The sequence below is a fragment of the Pleurodeles waltl genome, chromosome 5 (genome assembly GCF_031143425.1).
Source record: "Pleurodeles waltl isolate 20211129_DDA chromosome 5, aPleWal1.hap1.20221129, whole genome shotgun sequence".
NCBI classification, from domain to species: domain Eukaryota; kingdom Metazoa; phylum Chordata; class Amphibia; order Caudata; family Salamandridae; genus Pleurodeles; species Pleurodeles waltl.
This window is the reverse complement of record NC_090444.1, coordinates 986206606-986224191: the sequence shown is the minus strand read 5'-3', so window position 1 is coordinate 986224191 and position 17586 is coordinate 986206606.

Genomic DNA, 17586 nt, shown 5'->3' with positions numbered 1-17586 from the left:
GAAGACCGCGGCGCGAAGCCGCATTGGTTAACATTGAAGCCTATGGGTTTCAGGAGCCAATGGCGAAGGGCGCCGGCGGTGGCGGTACGCACCGCCGCGGTACGCACCGCCGCGGACGTGACCGCCATTTTCTATCTACTTATCCACTTGCGACTTGAACTTTCACAGGAGAGGACCTATACTGCAAGTGTTGCTGTGACCTCGGTCTGGAAGGGACAATGGCTGCTGCGCCTGGGGAAAGGGCCCCTGCCTTCACTGGAGAGGAGTTGGAGAAACTTGTGGATGGGGTCCTCCCCCAGTATGCGCTACTCTACGGTCCTCCAGACCAACAAGTGAGTTTAATTCAATCTGGATTTGGGGCCACTGGCTGGCTTGGGGGCCTGGCGGGGAGCCTGGCGGGGATGGGGGGCATGTTGGGGCTGGCGGGGGGCCTGGCGGGGATGGGGGGCATGTTGGGGCTGGCGGGGGGCCTGGCGGGGATGGGGGGCATGTTGGGGCTGGCGGGGGGCCTGGCGGGGGGCCTGGCGGGGATGGGGGGCATGTTGGGGCTGGCGGGGGGCCTGGCGGGGATGGGGGGCATGTTGGGGCTGGCGGGGGGCCTGGCGGGGGGCCTGGCGGGGATGGGGGGCATGTTGGGGCTGGCGGGGGGCCTGGCGGGGATGGGGGGCGTTGGCCCACTGGCAACGAAAATGCAGACAAACTTGAACGTGGTATTTCTCCCTCCCTGTACTTGTCACATAGGTCCGCGCCCATGAGAAGATCGGGATTTGGCGTGCCATCGCCAAGGAAGTCCGGACCCTGGGGGTCCACCATCGACGGGGCACCCACTGCCGCAAGAGGTGGGAGGACATCCGCCGCGGGACCAAGAAGACCGCTGAGTCTCTGCTGGGGATGGCCTCCCAACGTAGGCGGGGTGCCTGCCGTCAACTGACCCCCCTGATGTTCCGGATCCTGGCGGTGGCCTACCCTGATTTGGATGGGCACGTGAGGGCAGCACAGCAGACACAAGGGGGTGAGTCCAAGCATTATCTACTCTGTTGTCGCGCAGTGGAGGTGTCTGGGTGGGGGAGGAGGGCTGTGGGTCCCCCTAGGACAGGGCGATATCTGTAGGCTGGGCACCCCCGTAAGCCCCTGTGTCCCCAGCCAACACCCTCAGTAGTGTGTCAGTACAGCCATCCCTGGGCCGTGTCATCCATGGGTGCAGTTGTCAACTCTAGGCGTGTAGGGCATGTTCCACGGAATGCGTAGCGGACCCCAAGTGCGCAACTTAGTGCAGGGGGCATCTGTGTCTGTCATGTCCGCTAACTGTACCGGAGATCCATGTACTCAATATCCCTTTATTTCTCTCTCCCCCCCCCCTTTTTGTTTGTCTTTCTGTGCTTGTGTGCATCAGCATCATCAGGCGGAGGAGAAGTGGCATCGGGGCAGGAGGGAGCTGCATCTCACATGGCCCAGGAGGGCCATGCCACAGAGTCTGACTGGACCAGTGAGACGGAGGGCGAGGGGAGCTCCACAACGGGGACGACTGGACCCTGCAGCGACACGGACACGTCCTCGGAAGGGAGCTCCCTTGCGGGGGTGGCACCATCCGTGCCCCCCGCCATTACAGGTACAGCCGCCACCCAGCGCACCATCACCGCCCTCCCAGCAGCCCCTCAGCGTTCGCCCCGTGCCCGCTCTGCCAGGAAGCCGGGCATCTCCTTCGCCCCAGGCACCTCAGGCCCTGCCCCTGTTACCCCCGCTGCCCTCAGTGAGGAGGTCATTGACCTCCTCCGAACGCTCATTGTTGGGCAGACTACCCTTTTGAATGCCATCCAGGGGGTGGAGAGGGAGGTTTATCGCAGCAATGCGTACCTGGAGGGCATTCATTCGGGTCAGGCTGCCCATCAGCGATCGTTCCAGGCTCTGGCCTCAGCACTGACGGCAGCCATTGTCCCTGTCTCCTGCCTCCCTCTACTAACTCCCTCCTCCCAGTCTCCTGTTCCTCTGCCTGTCCCACCCACACCATCAGACCAGCCTGCACACACCTCAACACCCAAGAGAAGCTCATCCAAACATAAGCACCACAGATCACGCAGACATTCACACACGCAACATTCCGATGCAGACATGCCAACAGTCACTACCACCTCTGTGACCCCCACCTCTTCGTTTCCCTCCTCCCTCCCTGTGACGTCTACACTCACACCTCCATTCACCTCACCATCAGCCAGTGTTTCCATCACCAGCACACCCTCCAGTCCAGTCCGCACACGTGCAGTCACCACCCCCACTGCCATTTACACGTCCCCTGTGTCCTCTCCCACTGTGTCTGTCACCCCCTCTTCCACACCACACAAACGCAGCCACCCACCCACCCAACAGCCATCCACCTCACGACAGCCTATCCCTCCTGCACCCAAAGACAGCAAACGTGACTCACCTACAACCACATCCTCTCCCTCCACTCCCATTCCCACTGTACCTACCACTCTCCATTGTCCCAAGAAAATCTTCCTCGCCACTGCTAACTTCTTTCCTGACCCTGAGCCCCCCCCTCCTTCTCGTCGGGGTAAGAAGAGCACCTCAGCCACCACCAGCCCTGCAGCCCCCTTGACAAGGGTGCAGGGGTATTGGAGCCCACCAGCCCGCATGTCTGGATCTTCGCCCAGCCGCAAGGGGACAGCCAGCCCACCCCCTGGGAAGAGGAGCAGAAGGCGGAAGGGGCGCCGCAGGAGCCCGGCTTCTACATCCCCCCCGGACACCACCCAGACACAGTCACCAGCCACAGCTCCAAAGGGAGGAAAGGGCCACAGGCTCCCGACTAAGGAGGGCAAGGGCAGCAAGTCGGAGAGGTCAGGCTGCAGGCCTGCTGCCCAGGAGGAGCCCACCACCCCCATAGCCGCTGGCCAGGGAGGACCCAGCCCAGCTGGCCAGGAGGGCCCCACCACCCACAGCCCAGGTGGGCATTGAAGGAGCACCATCCCCGCTGCCCAGGAGGGCACCACCAGGCAATGAGCAGTTGGCCATAGACCGGCCGCCGTCTCAAGAACCGCTGAACTGGGCCCCGCCGTCTCAAGCACCGCTGAACTGGGCCCCGCCGTCTCAAGAACCGCTGAACTGGGCCCCGCCGTCTCAAGCACCGCTGAACTGGGCCCCGCCGTCTCAAGCACCGCTGAACTGGGCCCGCCGTCTCAAGAACCGCTGAACTGGGCCCGCCGTCTCAAGCACCGCTGAACTGGGCCCCGCCGTCTCAAGAACCGCTGAACTGGGCCCCGCCGTCTCAAGCACCGCTGAACTGGGCCCGCCGTCTCAAGCACCGCTGAACTGGGCCCCGCCGTCTCAAGCACCGCTGAACTGGGCCCCGCCGTCTGAAGCACCGCTGAACTGGGCCCCGCCGTCTCAAGAACCGCTGAACTGGGCCCCGCCGTCTCAAGAACCGCTGAACTGGGCCCCGCCGTCTCAAGCACCGCTGAACTGGGCCCCGCCGTCTCAAGCACCGCTGAACTGGGCCCCGCCGTCTCAAGAACCGCTGAACTGGGCCCCGCCGTCTCAAGCACCGCTGAACTGGGCCCCGCCGTCTCAAGCACCGCTGAACTGGGCCCCGCCGTCTCAAGCACCGCTGAACTGGGCCCCGCCGTCTCCAGCACCGCTCCGCTGGGGACCGCCGTCTCAAGAACCGCTGAACTGGGCCCTTCAAGGCAAGACCCGCTGAACTGGGCCCTTCAAGGCAAGAACCGCTGAACTGGGCCCTTCAAGGCAAGACCCGCTGAACTGGGCCCTTCAAGGCAAGAAGCGCTGAACTGGGCCCTTCAAGGCAAGAAGCGCTGAACTGGGCCCTTCAAGGCAAGAAGCGCTGAACTGGGCCCTTCCAGGCAAGAACCGCTGGCCCTTTGGCAGACGTGGCAGGGCAGGATCTGTCTCGGGCAGGGCTGCAGGATGTCCTCTGGCCAACATGCCTCCTCCAGTGGCAGTGGAGTCTGTTATGGACTGTTTGGACTGTGGCTTTGCTCTCCCCAGGATGGCCCAGTGGGCAGGCCACCCACTGTATGGACTGTATGGACTGTGGCTTTGCTCTCCCCAGGATGGCCCAGTGGGCAGGCCACCCACTGTATGGACTGTATGGACTGTGGCTTTGCTCTCCCCAGGATGGCCCAGTGGGCAGGCCACCCACTGTATGGACTGTATGGACTGTGGCTTTGCTCTCCCCAGGATGGCCCAGTGGGCAGGCCACCCACTGTATGGACTGTATGGACTGTGGCTTTGCACTCCCCAGGATGGCCCAGTGGGCAGGCCACCCACTGTATGGACTGTATGGACTGTGGCTTTGCTCTCCCCAGGATGGGCCAGTGGTCATGGAGTCCCCTCGTGGATCTGGCGTCGTGTACTCAAGTGGCTGAGGTGCCCCCCCTTCCCTTCCCCCTGAGGTGCCTGTCCTATTTTCTTTCTGATGCCCCTGCAGTGTTCTCTCCGTGGGGTTCTTGTCGTGGGACTGGGCCTTGCCCCTTTGCACAGGACCCCTGTGGTCCACGGACAGTGGTTGGACTACATTTAGTAGCTGTATATATTCTGTACATAGTTTATTTATTTATTGGGATTACTGGTGTCCATATTTCAATATATCTGCCCCTTTATGATCTCTTCTTTTGGTCTTTGCATTATTTCGGAGGGGGGGTTTGTGGGTTGTGACAGTGATCTGTGGGAATGCATTGATGTGTGTGTTGTAGTGGGTGTGGGTGGGTGGGTGTGTGCCGGTAATCTTTTCCCTCCCCTGTGTCGTAGGTGCAGTACTCACCGATGTCTTCCGCGCCGCCGGGCGTGCTCCTGGTACAGGAGCAGGTATAGGAGTGCGGGGATGACCTGCAACTCGGGTTCCATACTGCCGGAATCTCGCGTGGAGTGCGTAAAGGTGAGCGTTTTCCCGTTCGTAGTCTGTTTCCGCCGTGTTTTTATCGGCGGTGCTCCCGCCCCGGAAAAGGTGGCGGATTGGTGGGTCGTGATAGGGTGGGCGGTACATTGTCTGCCGCCTGGCTGTTGGCGGGGACCGCCGCGCTGTTTGTTTGTTCCGCCGTGGCGGGCGGAGTGTTAATGCGGCGGGCTGTGTTGGCGGTTCCCGCCAGGGTCAGAATTGCATATTTTGGACCGCCGGCCTATTGGCGGCTTGGCCGCCGCATTATCACCGACCGCCAGGGTCAGAATGATGGCCTAAGTCCTGATTCCCTTTGCGTAAGTCTAATAATTCATGATCTGCTGACATTGTTACAGTTCTACGATCAAAAACTCGTGAACAAAATTTCTCCAGTTGTACAACAGGGGACTATCTTTAGGCACAACAGATATAGTCCAGGTAGCTGCATCTCCATACAGATATGATAACAAGAAAGCTACTTTGGACTGGGCATCAGGGAAATTATGTGGTCTGCAGGTGAAATGTAATTCCACTTGAACCAGGAAAGATTGCGCTTTCAAGGGATCACCTGAGAAACGTTCTGGGGGAGCTAAAGGAATGGCTGAAGGAACATTGAGGGAAATGTTTGTCGGATTACCTCCAGAAGTCTGAGAATAAGTACCTGACCAAGACATACCTGTGGGACTTTGTTCCTTCTTCTCTACCTTATCCTGTAACTGACTCACTCTCTCAGATAGGCCAGTTGCCAAATATGATACCACCTCTGCCTGGAGCTGAGTGATAGCCTTGACTAGCTCATCCAGTGTGGCCATGCTGAGAACATACACAAAGCAGGAGGATAATAATTTGTGGGCTCACTATTCTGTCAGAGTCACCAAATCCTCGGGGTCTGTGCACGTTCCCAACACTTCCACCACAAGACAGCTCCAATACTCTGATTAGATTTGTCACTGAGTCTAAGAGAGTCCAATTGGGGAAAAGGGGATTAGGAAGGAAACAGCTGGGAAGGAGACCTGTAGGAAGCAAAAAGTTAAAACACACAACATCAAAATTACATCTCATGAAATCAGTACTAGGCTATGACTCTAAGCATCATCATTCTGAAAAAATGAATAATCTAAGCATAGACTTAAAATGACTAGGCTTCAAGATGACTGGATACCTGTGAGGGAATCAAGAAAGGTTAAATGAAAACTTTCAAATTCAAGTACTTTCCTTTGCATGAGAATCAAGAAACAATCTGAATAATTTCTAAACCATTGTATGAATCTTTTTTGAGAAAACATATTAGGAACACACAACATTACATCTAGAACTCTGGCCTTTTTTGTTCTCTCAAATTGTCAGGACATAAATTGTGCACATTGCAGATTTTCACATAGGTAGTAAACGCCATAGGAGGATTGTGCACCATGAATAACACAATGTAGATTCGAGGAATAAATCACGTGACTTGCCAACTCAAAAACTACCAAGTAAATGCCTTAGAATGGTAGCGCACAATGAACACCGTGATTTCAAAACACAGAAAAATGAATTGCGCGTCTTGTCGATTCGAGTACCACCATGTAACTGCCAAGGAATGGTAGCGCACAATGAATAACATGAATTAAGCATGAGGAAAGAATCGTGCGTCTTGCCGATGCGAATGCCACTATGTAACTGCCAAGGAATGGTAGCGCACAATGAATAACATGAATTATGCACGAGAAAAGAATCGCGTGTCTTGCCAATTCAAATGCCACCATGTAACTGCAAAGGAATGGTAGCGCACAATAAATATCAAGGGTTAAATCACAAGAAAATGAATTGCGCGTTTTGACGTTCGAATGCCACCATGTAACTGCCCAGGATTGGTAGCACACAGTGAATATCAAGGGTTAAATCACAAGAAAATGAATCGCACGTCTTGCCGATTCGAATGCCACCATGTAACTGTCAAGGAATGGTAGCGCACAATGAATAGCATGAATCAAGCACGAAAAAAGAATTGCGCGTCTTGCCGATTCTAGTATCAGCATGCAAATGCCACAAAACGCCCAAGCGCACATTCAAACGCGCAAGAGTAAAACTATTTATCATGCAAAACTTAGGCCCAAGAACTTGAGCGTCCTCGATAACGGGGTCGGGGGCCCAGCCCAACCTCCGTCTTACCACCCTGATTAAGGATCACCAATGTAAAATGAAGGGCAGAGGCCTGGAAGATCAAAGTAGGCCACCGGAACAGGAGCTCAGGAAGTTGCTACTGCTCTGCACCGGGACCTCTGAATAGTGAGCACATGGAGCTGGGCTAGCTCCCTTATATAGAGTCTTGGCCCAGCCCACAAACCACACCCAGGCACAGTCTGGAAACCTGTAGCAGTACATAGCATGTGAACAGTATTTATATGCATGCTGAACATAAGTCTTTAAGATCGCTGCAATGCAAAAGGTTAAACAACATCATATCATCACAATGCATAAATTATGTTAGCTTTAAACTGTTGGTTTTGTGTATTCTTGTCGCCCGTAGAGGGCGCACTGCCCTGATGTTGACACTGACTTCTGACAGTACTGCAATTTTAAAGGTGACACCTTATGTCCAAATTGTCCCAGATGATTTAACAGGGCAATTGAGTCATACTTACACTCGTCCCTTGTCCTGGATGCAATCAGCAAATCATTAATGTACTGCACTAGAGTCGATTGGTAGGGTAGGTCCAATGACTCCAAATTCTTTTGCAAGATCTGATTGAACAGAGAAGGTGACTCCGTATACCCTTGTGGAAGCCTGCACCAGCTGTAGACTCTGCTTAGGAATTTGAAACAGTTCAGGGAGGAGCTCAGGACCATCGCCTCTGCCCTGGGCACCATCGTAGGGGTGCTGACGGACATTCAAAAGACCTTGAGGGACACCGTGGCACTCCAAGGGGCCCCAGACACTAGCCATGACGATGAAATGCCCACCACCTCCGCTGGCGCTAGTGGACAGGACGCCCCGCCACAGGACCACCACACCAGCACCCCACCCCCTGCAGACGGACAACAACCATGAAAGCGGGCCCTGAGATCCAGGAACAGGACAGAGCAAGATGGCAAGACCCCGCCAGGAAATAAGACCACCCTGATTGTCCCCCCACTATCCCACTTTGTTACCCTGTCCAGATTGGAACTGCCCCAGCTCCACTTCCAATGGCCAGATGTGCAATTTACCTGTGAGACTAATAGACAGGACTCTGCCATGGACATTCTTCCATCATGACCTCTCCCCATTTCACAACCCCCCTACATTTTTATGCACTTCAATAAACACCCTTGAAACCTCAATAATATTGGAGTCAGTCAATGATTCTGAACTTTGTATTGTCAATTACAGTGTTAAAAAAGGTTACCCATTGGAAGGTCAACATACCAATGTCACACATCACAAGCCTTTCAAGGGTGCAAGCTGTTGACACGTAGGTTACCACATTACTGAAACTAACAACTCAGTTACCAAATAGGGAGTGAAATGCAGGTACAGGATAGAGGTAGACGTGTGAAATGTAATATAATGTGAAACATGAAATTGTACTCACCTGTGTCTCATTGAAAATATTGCTGTATGACTGACTCCCTGTTGTCGTTTTCATCTTCATCAGCTTCATCCTCATCACTGTCCACAGGCTCCACAGGCTCAACCGCTGCAACAACACCGTCATCTGGATCATCCTCCTGCAGAAAAGGCACCTGGCGTCGCAATGCCAAGTTATGGAGCATGGAGCAGGCGATGATGATGTCGCACACCTTCTTCAGTGAGTAGAATAGGGACCCACCTGTCATACGGAGGCACCTCAACCTGACCTTCAGGAGGCCGAAGGTCCGCTCGATCACCCTCCTAGTCCGACCATGGGCCTCATTGTAGCGTTCCTCTGCCCTGGTCCTGGGATTCCTCACTGGGGTCAGTAGCCAGGACAGGTTGGGGTAACCAGAGTCCCCAAATAGCCATACATGGTGCCTCTGGAGTTCACCCATCATATCAGGGATGCTGCTATTCCGCAGGATGTAGGCGTCATGCACTGAGCCAGGGAACATAGCATTTACCTGCGAGATGTACTGGTCTGCCAAACAGACCATCTGGACATTCATGGAATGATAACTCTTCCTGTTCCTGTACACCTGTTCATTCCTGCGGGGGGGACCAGAGCTACATGGGTCCCATCAATGGCACCTATGACGTTGGGGATATGTCCAAGGGCATAGAAGTCACCTTTCACTGTAGGCAAATCCGCCACCTCAGGGAAAATGATGTATCTCCTTACGTGTTTCAGCAGGGCAGACAACACTCTGGACAACACGTTGGAAAACAAAGGCTGGGACATCCCTGATGCTATGGCCACTGTTGTCTGAATAGACCCACTTGCAAGGAAATGGAGCACTGACAGCACCTGCACGTCAGGGGGGATTCCAGTCGGATGGCGGATTGGTGACATCAGGTCTGGCTCCAACTGGGTACATAGTTCCTGGATTGTGGCACGGTCAAACCGGTAGGTTACGATGACATGTCACTCTTCCATTGTCAACAGGTCTACCAGCGGTCGGTACACCGGTGGATTCCGTCATCTTCCAATATGTCCCAACTGACGGTGCCTAAGAAGGACAACAGCGAAGAAACTGTCAGCATTCCTCCAGGTATGTACCCACAGTCACACACAAGACTACACCAGACAATTAACCCATCCGGGAAAGGTTTTGAGTGTAGGCCTCGGTATGTGTGACGCAGTAGTAATTGAAGCCATGTGGGCCCCTGAAATGGCGGCTGCCTGAACTCTAAACTAGGACAATGGAATTGTGGGGTAACTGTGCTGGCGTTGGACACCGTCGCGGTAGGCGGTCGTAGAGTGCGGCGCAATGCTGCATTGGTTAACATTGGACCCTATGGGTCCCAGGAGCCAATGAACAGGTGCGCTGGCGGTGATGATGCGCACCGCCGCGGACGTCACCACCATTTTCTATCTCTTCAATCACTAGATACCTGACCTTCGACAGGAGAGGACCTACACTACTAGTGCTGCTGTGGCCTCAGTCTGGAAGCGACGATGGCTGCTGCGTCTGGGGAAAGGGCCCCTGCCTTCACTGCACTGCATTGTGGATGGGGTCCTCCCCCAGTATACGCTACTCTACGGTCCACCAGACCAACAGGTTAGTACACAGGGAGCACGTTGTATGGGCTAGGCCTGGGTGGAGAGGGCTGGGTGGATGAGGGAAGGGGGCAGAGTACATAGAACAGTCATGCATGGGCCACAGGGATAGAGTTGGGAGGGGGCCAATTACAACGACGGTGCTGTAGGTAATGACTGTTCCTCTTTCCTTGTGCATGTCATGTAGGTCAGCGCCCACCAGAAGAGGGACATTTGGCGTGCCATCGCCAAGGAAGTCCGGACCCTGGGGACCCACCAGAGACGGGGCACCCACTGCCGGAAGAGATGGGAGGACATTCGCCGCTGCAGCAAGAAGACGGTGAAGGCTCAGCTGGGGATGGCCTCCCAACGTGGGAGGGGTGCCCGTCGCACCATGACCCCCCTGATGTTCCGGATCCTGGCGGTGGCCTAACCGGAGTTGGATGGGCGCTTAAGGACATCACAGCAGACACAAGGGGGTGAGTACAACCTCATCCTATGGACTTTGCGTGCAGTGGAGCTGTCTGGGTGGGGCTGGTGGGCTGTGGGTGTCCCTAGGCCAGGGCGAGTTAGGTAGGCAAGGCCCCTCCGTTATGTAGGCCATGTGGCACTCTACCCCAGCTCAAAAAAAAGGCAAATTGATGTATAGTTGCCCCTTTGCCATCCATGTGGGCAGATTCCTACCATTGCTATGTAGGCCATATCCCAGAAATTGCATGTGCAGAGGCCAGGAGCACGGCGTAATGCAAGGGGCTGCTGCGTTTGTCTTGTCCGCCAACGGTAGCGGTATGCCATGCACTAAAACTCTCTTTCTTCTGTCTCCACCCTTTTTCTGCTCTCCCTGTCCTTCTGTACATCAGCATCAACAGGCGGAGGTACAGTGGCACCGGAGCACGAGGGAGCTGCATCCCACATGGCCATGGAGGGCCACACCACAGACTCTGAATTCACCAGTGGGACGGAGGGCGAGGTGAGCTTCACGTCGGCCACAGGATCACCATACAGCGACACAGACTCGTCCGCCGATGTGAGCTCCCCTGTGGTGGCGGCACCATCTGTGCGCCCCACTTCTACAGGCACAGCCGCCAAATCCCCTACCAGCACTGCCCTCCCAGCAGCCCCTCAGCATTCGCCCCGTGCCCGCTCACCCAGGAGGGTGGGCATCACCTTCGCCCCAGGCACCTCAGGCCCTGCCCCAGTCACCCCTGCTGCCCTCAGTGAGGAGGCCATTGACCTCCTCAGGTCACTCACTGTTGGGCAGTCTACCATTGTGAATGCCATCCAGGGTGTAGAACGAGAGTTGGAACACGGTAATGCATTCCTGGAAGGCATTCATTCTGGTCAGGCTGTCCTTCAGCGAACCCTGCAATCTCTGGCCTCAGCACTGATGGCAGCCATTTTCCCTGTGTCCAGCCTCCCCCCTCCAACTTCCTCCACCCAGACCCAATCCCCTGTACCCCAGCCCATCCCAAGCACACCTACAGACCAGCATGCACACAAGTCAACACACACAAGTAGCTCAAGCAAACATAGGCACCACACACACCACAGGCACTCACACAAGCATCAGACCCATACAGACACAGCAACATCCACTGTCTCCACTGTGTCCCCCTCCTCCTCTTCTCCCTCTTCCCTCCCAGTCTCGTCTACACACACACCTGCATGCACCACATCTACAGGCACTAGGACTCGCACCAGGACACCCAGCACCACAAGCCGCTCACCTGCACTCACCACCTCCACTGCCATTTACACGTCCCCTGTGTCCTCTCCCAGTGTGTCTGTGACGCCCCCTCCCAAAGTACACAAACGCCGGCAATCACTCACCCAACATCCATCCACCTCACGGCAGCCTCCAGTACCTGCACCTGCACCCAAAACAGCTAAAGTGACACCTCCTACAACCACCTCCTCTTCCTCCACTCCCAGAGCCCCTCCAGCTACCCATCCCAGTGTACGTCGGAAACTGTCCCTATGTCAAATTGACCTTTTTGCCCCCACCCCCCCTCCAATTCATCAGTCCCCTCGTAGCGCCTCAGCCAAAAAGCCTCCAGTACCAGTGGTGCGTGTACCAGGATTTTGGAGTGCCCCGTCCACCAGGGCAGGCAGTAGGACCCGGAGCCAAGGCACTGTCAGCCCACCCCCTGTAAAGGCTCCGAAATTGGAGAGTGGACGACGGGACCGTGTCAAGACTCCTGGTGGAACAAACAGTGAAATGGGATCCAAGGCGATTGGTGAGTCATCTGTAACTCAAAAGAAGGTGGGGAAGGTCCAGAGAAAGTCTCCCCAACCTGTTTTGAGTATCACGGTGGAGAAGTGCGCCATCATTTCTGGCGGTCCAGACACAACCGCCAGCACCGTTGTTACTGGTCAGGAGACCACCGCCAGAGTCACAGCCCAGGAGGGCCCAAGTATCGTCACTGGTCCAGAGATCACCGCCAGAGTCACAGCCCAGGAGGGCCCAAGTATCGTTACTGGTCCAGAGACCACCGCCAGAGTCATAGCCCAGGAGGGCCCAAGTATCGTTACTGGTCAGGAGACCACCGCCGGAATCACAGCCCAGGAGGGCTCAAGTATCGTAACTGGTCAGGAGACCACCGCCAGAGTCATAGCCCAGGAGGGCCCAAGTATCGTTACTGGTCAGGAGACCACCGCCACCGCCGGAGTCACAGCCCAGGAGGGCTCAAGTATCATTATGGTCAGGAGACCACCACCACCGCCGGAGTCACAGCCCAGGAGGGCTCAAGTATCGTAACTGGTCAGGAGACCACGCCAGAGTCATAGCCCAGGAGGGACCAAGTATCGTTACTGGTCAGGAGACCACCGCCACCGCCGGAGTCACAGCCCAGGAGGACTCAAGTATCGTAACTGGTCAGGAGACCACCGCCAGAGTCATAGCCTAGGAGGGCCCAAGTATCGTTACTGGTCAGGAGACCACCGCCACCGCCGGAGTCACAGCCCAGGAGGGCTCAAGTATCGTAACTGGTCAGGAGACCACCGCCAGAGTCATAGCCCAGGAGGGCCGAAGTATCGTTACTGGTCAGGAGGCCATCGCCGGAGTCACAGCCCAGAAGGGTCCAGAATCCCACAGCCCCGCTGGGCAATGATGGAACGTCAAGCCACACATCAACGTACAGTTTGGAGTTCGTCATGCCACACACCAATGTCCAGTTTGGAGATCGTCATGCCACACACCAATGTCCAGTGTGGAGATCGTCATGCCACACACCAATGTCCATTGTGGAGATCGTAATGCGACACACCAATATCCGTACCAGAACCGCCATGGCAAAGCACAGCTGAACAGGGCAAAGACCCCCATGGTGAAGACTGCTGAACAGGGCAAAGACCGCCATGGTGAAGACCGCTGAACAGGCAAAGACTGCCATGGCAAAGCACCGCTGAACAGTCCATAGCCAGCCATGGCAAAGCACCACTGAACAAGGCCAAGACCGCCATGGTGAAGACCGCTGAACAGGGCCAATACTGCCATGGTGAAGACCACTGAACAGGGCAAAGACCGCCACGGCAAAGCACCGCTGAACAGTCCACAGCCAGCCATGGCAAAGCACCGCTGAACAAGGCCAAGACTGCCATGGCAAAGCACCGCTGAACAGGGCAAAGACCGTGTGGGTATGAATAGTCCGGCACATCAGGCATCGTTCTCCCATGTGCAGCTGGGACTGTGACAGGACATGTACTTTCATGGGGAGACTAATCCAGTCTGGGCACCAGTCTCACCCAGTACCAGTAGAGAACTGCATCTACTTGCGAAGATGTGTCTTTGCACTCCCCAGGATGGCACAGTGGGCAACCCACCCACTGTAGAGACTTGAGAGACTGTGGCTTTGCACTCCCCAGGATACATCAATGGGCATGGAGCCCCGTCATGGATCTGGCTTCGCATTCATCTGGCTGAGGTGCCCCCCCTTCCCTTCCCCCTGAGGTGCCTGTATTGTTTCTATCTGATGCCCCGGCAGTGTTCTCTCGGATTTTGGCCAGGTATCTATTGTGGGCGTCGCCCATGCATTTTTGGACTGTTGGTGCATGGACATTGTTGTGTACATATCTGCACTACTTCTTGTATTGGACATTTATTTTTGACAGATTTCGTGATATATATGTCCGTATATTTTTTAATGAGTAGTATATTGGCACAATACAAAGTTTGACCGCTATTCGCTTTGTCTTTGCATTCTTCCGGGGGGATTGTGGGTTGTTACTGTGATTTTTGTGAATGCATTGGTGTGTATGTTGCAATATGCGAGGGTGGGGGTGTTTGGTGGGTGTCCCCGTAACTTTTGCCTCTCCCCTCCCCCGTGTCGTAGGTGCTGTACTCACCCGTATGTTCTGTGCCTACGTCGCTGTTGGTCGTAGATGAGCAGGAATGCAAGGGCAGGGAGTATTTGTAGTTCGGGCTCCATGGTGTCCTCGTTCCTCGTGGGATGTGTTCAGGTGTGCGTTTTCCCATAGCACAAGCTGTTTCCACCGTGTTTTTATCCATGGTGAATCCGCCCCGGAAAAGGTGGCGGATTGGTGTGTTGTGATAGTGTGGGCGGTACATTGTCTTCCCCCTGTCTGTTGGCGGTAACCGCCACTCTGTTTGTCTGTACCGCTGTGGCGGGCGGTGTGTTAAAGTGGCTGTCTTAGTTGCCGGTTTTCGTCAGGGTCGTAATTCCCTTTTTTTGTCCTCCGGCCTGTTTGTGGTATTACCGCAGCTTTAACACCGTCTGCCAGGGTTGTAATGACCACCTAAGTCCTCTCATTCTAGGGACTTTCACAGTTTGAAATGTATTGACATCACCACCTTGCTGAACGACACCATCCTGCACCATCATCGGACACTCCTGCTTCCAGTGTCCCACGTTTCCACACAGATGACATGGTAACATCTTTTTCATCCCTTGCACATCATTTTGAATGACTACAGTATTCAAATCCGGACCACGAGTCATGTTGACTCCACGACCCCTACCTCTCATCTGAGGTTCGAATATGACAGTTCCCTGCTGCTGCGGTATCTGTTCCACTAAAGATCCCTGCACTCCTGTCTGAGCTGCCTTGATTTGCATCATCATTGCCTTCTCCTTCAGCTTTTCTTGCTTCAGTTCAATCTCATCACTACAGTATTTTGCATGCTGCAACACCTCATTAATCGGCTTCGCTTGCCAACAAATCAAATAACTCTTAATAATCTGCCCTATTTCTGGTCCCAATCCTTCAACGAACCTGAACTCAAAGTGCAACATGTCTTTCGGCTCAGTTGCTTCTTTACCACTGTACTCCTTGAACGCTTCCAACAATCTCTCATAATAGGTATGTATTGACTCTTTTGTCTCCTGAATTGTCCTGTCAATCCGCTGCCAGTCAATATTTTTAGGCGAGATTCTTGTCTTCAGAAACTCAATCACCTAATAGTAATGTTTCATCACTTCAGGTGATGGTGCACCTGTAACTATCCATTTCCGGTTCACTCTTCGGCCAGTCCGCAGCTCTCTCACATTCAACCCACAAATCTGCTGGAACCACTATTTCCAACAAGGTATTCAGGTCTTCCCATAAACATTTAGAAAGCTTCACAAATCTATCTGCCTGCTGGCACCACTCAACCGGTTTGTCTCCCAGTTTAAAAAAATCATTTGTGAATGACAGAATATCACTCCTGTGCCCTGGATCATGAACAAACTGCCCTCCTGGAATTTCCCTCATCGGTAACATTTTTACTGGATTCTTTTCTTTCTGAGCACCTTCAGACCCTTTGTGTGAATCTCGTTTTCGCTTATCCTTCTTCTTTACCCATTTTCCTTCCCACTTTTCTAATGCTCCCCAAATTTGAGCACTCTGCAATAATTCTTTAAGGTGCGCCTTCATTCCTGCTCACCTCATATGCTCAAAATCCTTTGCCTCGAAGTCTAACCTGTAGCTTCGTTTCAAATGCTTTTTTTCTCAATTTCTATGTCATTCTTATCTGCTAAGTCTGCCAATTTCTGCTGTATCTTGCCCACTTTTCTCGTAATCCTGGGACACAAGTACCTCAACTCTACTTCTGTATAAGATTCTAACCTATTCACTTCCATCTTCCCTTCAACTAGCTCGATTATTTCTGTAGCCAGCCTCACGCGGTTTATCTGCTCTTCACCCTTGGAAGTGTTTCGAGGACTATTCAAACTATCCAACCACTCATTCAATTGCTGTGAGGTCAATCCCTGTAATGAGATATTACTCGTATGTAGCAATGGTACCTGTTGTACCACTGCACCTGCTGTCTGCGGTGTCAAAAGCTTCAAGCTCTGACTTGTACTCGGGCCATTTATGGCATTTGGAAGCACAACAAATGGACTAAGATCCATTAACGGCCTAGATCCATCAAAGGTCTGACCCATAGACTATACCACCTGCACATGATCACTCATTCCCCTCCTCACGAAGCTCTGTGATATTTCACCTTGTTCTCCAGCAATTGTTTTCTTTTGCGCAAACATATTGGTACCGCTGGGCTCACAGTAATCAGTAGTGGTGCTCTGACACTAGCATTTTATGGAACTATTACTCACATATTCTGATTCATTACTGGGGTCACATCTGACTGTGTCCCTGTCATTGGTGTGAACTTCGGCAAACCCTGTGGCTTTGCTTGTGGCAACAACATTGGAGTCGGCTCAGTTTGAACTAGCATTGGCCTTGGAACCACTTGCTCCAACGTCACCACTAAGTTCAAAGTTGTCTCAAGAACTGGTACATCTGGATAAATCCTCTGTGTCAATGGTGGGTGCATTTGCACTTGAACTACTGATGTAGTCAATGCATTAGGAGTACTCTGCACTACCCCTTGTATCTGTCCATTATCTGTCTGCATTGGTCCCACTTGTGCTGGAGCAGTCAGAACAGAACTAGTACTTGGACCCCCTACATGGGACCCATATGGAAGAGTTCGATCCATCAATATCTGTGTAATAAGATCCTCAACATCTGAGTCTTCTTCATCCACATAAGTCTTTTTCTTCTTATTATCTCTTGATCCCTTTTCACTCTTGCCATCATCCTCTTTTTCATCTGACTCATCTTCCTCTGCAATAGCAGGAAACAATCTAACATCCTGTAACGTTGTCATTCTCCACTTCTTCTGTTCCCAATCCCACCTTGCTTCTGCTAAGGACCTTTCTACCTTCCTTATTCTCCTCTGGAAGTTCATCTCTTGCTGCTGTCTGGAGTTCCCAAACCGCTAAAGCCTCAAACTGTGCTGGTCTCGGAAGTGGCTTCATCTCATATGATGTCATTCGCAACTGATCCAAAATTCTCAGATTAAATGTTCCATGCTCTGGAAACGCTAAAGCTCCCAGTTTCTCTGTCAACTTGCATCACTGCTTTAACCAAAGACATGGCACGACACTTCGCTCTTCCATTACAATAAATGCCGGAGAATTTTCCGGTAGGGTAGGCTCCCCAACTGTCACCTTATTGTAAGAATCACCCTTCATGGCACTTCTGAACGCTCTGAAAAACTTCATCTTGCTATCTTTTGTGTATGTAATTCAATAAGGAAATGACTTTTACTCC